At 44.2% G+C, this 3,989-nt stretch overlaps 1 long non-coding RNA gene across 4 annotated transcripts; it reads left to right on the top strand.

Annotated features, from left to right (window-relative positions):
• The first annotated feature begins 676 nt into the window (after positions 1–676).
• LOC124655071 lies at positions 677–3,737 on the top strand. 4 transcript variants are annotated; one of them, XR_006988557.1, is made up of 6 exons: positions 677–942; positions 1,062–1,304; positions 1,371–2,989; positions 3,090–3,211; positions 3,302–3,370; positions 3,639–3,737. It is a non-coding gene; the product is annotated as an uncharacterized LOC124655071 (long non-coding RNA). The 4 variants fall into 4 exon arrangements; XR_006988559.1 differs by having other exon boundaries at positions 1,371–1,514; positions 2,927–2,989; positions 3,090–3,370; XR_006988556.1 differs by having other exon boundaries at positions 3,090–3,370.
• Positions 3,738–3,989: the final 252 nt, after the last annotated feature.

Raw genomic sequence — 3,989 nt, forward strand, 5'->3', positions numbered from 1 at the left:
AAACCTCCTCTTCCCAATTAATGTACAAAAAAGAGTATTTAAAAAATTAGGATCCAAAATAGAAGTGGTTGCACCGGAAGATCCACCATGAATACAACTGCATCATCCCAAGTCTACACTACTTAAAAAGGAGGAACATGTTCCCTATTCTGCCCACCGTACCACTACGACCAAACTTTTCGTCGTCAACCAATACTCCCCGTCGTTGTGCATTTTGCACTTTGGTCCCTTGCAAATCGGGAAATTAACCCACAGTCCTTGCCCTAGAGAGGAATGTGCCAGACGAGAGCTAGGGTTCCGCCGCCAGCAATCCCCTCTCTTCCTCCTGGGCGGCCGCCGCCCGACTCCATCGCTCCACCACGTGCGCCTGTGCCCCCACCTTCCTCGCGCGGCCGTACGTGCGGGAGGCCGTCCAAGTTGCGCCAGTGCCTTGGGGAAGGGTCACCGCCACCAGACCAGACCAGGCCGAGGAGGAGTGGTTCCACGGGAACGATGCCATCGGCAACCCTACGCATCCTCAGTCTGCGCCCGCGCCGGCGAAATCCGCCGCTGCGACACTTCGTGCCTGCGCCGCCACGTCCTCCGACTTCATCTCCCTGGTCTCCTCCCTCAAGTCCTGCCTCGCATCTCAGAGGCCCTCGCCTGGTGGACAGCATCGCGGAGGCTGTCACCTGCCTCCACCTCTCGACGCCTCCCGTATCTCCGCCGTCCTTCGCCCTCCGGACGCCTGCTCCGTCTGGGCGGGGCGAAGAAGGTGCCCAATCTTCCTGATTTGCTTGATTAGTTAACATTTGTAGTCTGATTTTACCTCTTCCATGGACCTCTTTGGATGGTCGCCGCGGGCAAGTGACAGGGCTACATCGATTACGGAGCAGCGATCAGGGGCATTGGAGCAGGCACGGCCAACCACCAACAAGCAGCAATAACAGGGAAGGTACAAGGGTACGATCCCAGTCCCTCCTCCACTCTCCCTGCATCCCCCTATACATATCGTCGTTGTTCTTATCATTGGCTCGTGCACAGAGTGGTTACTTATTTGTTGTTTGTTGTTCCATATGCAGTGGAGAACTTGAGACCTGAGAAATAAATCCATGTTATGAACATGTTAATCTTAGATTATTGAGAGCACAAAGGATGCAGAAAGAAAGGGGCAGCATGGTGATTTTAAGCCATTTCTCTGAGGCTCTGTTCACTGATGGAATAATTTTCTCTTCCAGAGACATGTTTTCCACAAGAATCAAGCAAGTTCAGATATTAGATCTGACCGCTGAATACTACATACCCCAACGTGCAACAAATTCAAGGTTAGTGAGCGCCATTGTCTGAATATATTGATGCTGCAATTGCTAAAAGTGGTTCTTGGATATCAGGTGGTTTGCTGAGAACATGGGTTTTAGGATCATCCAGAGCGACCTAGGATATGAAGAAGCCTCCAGTGGTGTCTAGCTGATATTAAGCCGTCTGTGCCATTCCCCAATCTGCATACATTGCAGTGGACTTATAATTGCTTCAAGGTAAAGTCTGGTTTTAGACAAAATCAATGCGGAGAAACTACTGGCCGGTTCGTGAGCGATGCACTACGGTGAAGGGAGATCAGATAATAGGCATGCGTTCTTAATTTGGACGAAATTCGGCAGCTCTTATTACATCGCAATTTGTCATAGCATTACTCCTGGATCATTTGCAGAGTTCCAAGGAAAAATAAGAAATGAAAATATATGATGTAAATCTTAGGAATTGACCTAGATAGATATATCTCTTTTAGAAATGTGCAGCCTTTTTGTTTGATGGTGTTTGATTAAGGTATATCTTTAAAGTTTAAACTGATATACGTTTTCTTAAAGTTTAATTCAATTTTTTTTAGTTTAAATGTCTTTTAATTACCAGAATATGTGAAAGTTTAAATGCCAAAGCTAGGTTTCGTTTCTAAGTGCAAGGTCCAGCTTTCAGCAACAGAGCAATGCTTATGTTTGAATGCCACTATTTTCTTCTTGTTTCTATTCAATACTACACCTTACCGTGTGGTGCTGCTCTGCACGAGCCGTGTAACGTCCGCGACCAGTACGCCCCTCTCGTCGCTTGACGGCGCGAGATCCTCGATGCGCAGCTTATGATACCTGGAGTATTATTTTCCTCTCAGTATGAGGTTTGCTTATTGAGTTTGCTCCTGCGCCTTTCCTCTTCTGTTACCCCTCTGAGCTTTTTCTTGCTTTATTTATTGGAGTAGTATATCCTCCCCCTTTTACCTGCCTGTCAAATTCTAAATAAGAATGAATGATAAACTCCCAAGTTCTGAATTATGGACTTGGAGTAGTATATCCGTACTTTTGAATTTTCGATAGTTACTGCTAAGTTTGGTCAATACTTGGATGATAATTACTCCCTGCCACTTGTGTGTGAAAATTCTTGAAACTCTTGAGGAGTGATAGTTACTGCTAAGGGATATCTGAGAAGTGTTCTGGAGTAAGTGAAGTTTGCAGATTATGAGTTGTCCTCAGTCATAAACTTGTACAGTTGTATTGTACCAGATGACGCCCTCATTTGGAAAATACAGATAATCTAAGCAAGATCAATTCTCTGTATTTGGTTTAAGTTGTACATGTATAGCTCAACGAAATAATGCACAACTCTGTTCATATTGGGGCAGCAAGTACACCTTCAGTATAAAAACTCGTGTACAGTTCAGCCGTGCTTTGGGTACTAATATGATTTGGTTAATTCGTGCACAGCTGGGTGCTATGTCTTGCCTATTTCTATGTTTTTATATGCTTTCTCATGCATTTCCCTACTTTTATCCTATGCTTAAAGAAATATGTTAGTTACCTCCAAAATACTAAAGCTACCATTGTGATCATGATTTTTTAAATGAAAGTGTCAACTGCTCTACCGCATGTACTATACATTTACTGTCATTTGTTCGATACAGAATTGTTGAACTTGTGTTTGAAAGTGTTCTTTCCATGGCTGCCATACCAGAAATGACAATGTGGTGAGCTGCTATCATGTACTTCTTATCCTTTTGTTGTGATGCTTGTTTGTCCTTTGTTTGCTATAAATATGATTTTCCCTCTTTGTTTCCTGTATTGAAGACAGAGAAGTCCATCATTCGGAAGGAGAAGCAGTGAACTACTGAAGCAACCTGGAGTACAATGGCGAGGCGGATGACGGTAACGACGAGGCCATCCACAAGATCAAGGTTGTGGCCAAAAAGGTGAAGGATTTTTTTTTGCCATTTCTTTTAGTGGTTATAAACTGTTCTGGTTGATTGCTTTCACGTGTGATGTTTGCTTGGTAACACTAGCATGAGCTGCTGCCGCCGAAGATGTTCGTGACCTGCTGTTGGCCACCTGCACAACCTGCTGCTCCCCCGGTGATTTTCCTCTCATTCTCCATGTATTTTTTCCTAAAAATTGTTTCCTTGATCCTGTTGAGTGTGCAGGCAGTAGAGAAAGAACACATGCATGTATGAAAATTTGTTTCACTGGATAAAAAAAATCCTACTTGTACAATATGATCCAGATAAACAACATCAATCCAATTACCTGCTTCTGTCACTACAAGAATTATTTTGCTTGAACATTTATAAAGTATATTTTGGTGGCTTTCATAATCAGGTACATGTATTGCCTCTATTGCAGTCGTTGCTAAAGTAGTCATGGACACAGGAAGCCCTTGCAGTTGTTGACCACCACGGCGAGCAGCATCACTGCGCCGTTCGCAAACAAGAATGGCATGCTGGATGTACAAGCTACAAACGAGCAGCATCCCGGACGTCTGTGCTCTTCTTCCATGTGGCCCGTCTTCCGCTGCTGGATGTACAAGCTATAGACGAATTGATTCATGCCATGCTTCAAGACTCTCTCCTTGTGTATGTCAATTTTGGGTTAAGGGTACATTGAACTCATATATAGACGTTTTGGAGGTTATTTTTCTTGTCCATCCTCACTGCTCATTTATGTTGGATGCAAATGAAGGCTCCATACAAAATC

This window comes from Lolium rigidum, chromosome 5, assembly GCF_022539505.1.
Source record: "Lolium rigidum isolate FL_2022 chromosome 5, APGP_CSIRO_Lrig_0.1, whole genome shotgun sequence".
Taxonomy (NCBI): domain Eukaryota; kingdom Viridiplantae; phylum Streptophyta; class Magnoliopsida; order Poales; family Poaceae; genus Lolium; species Lolium rigidum.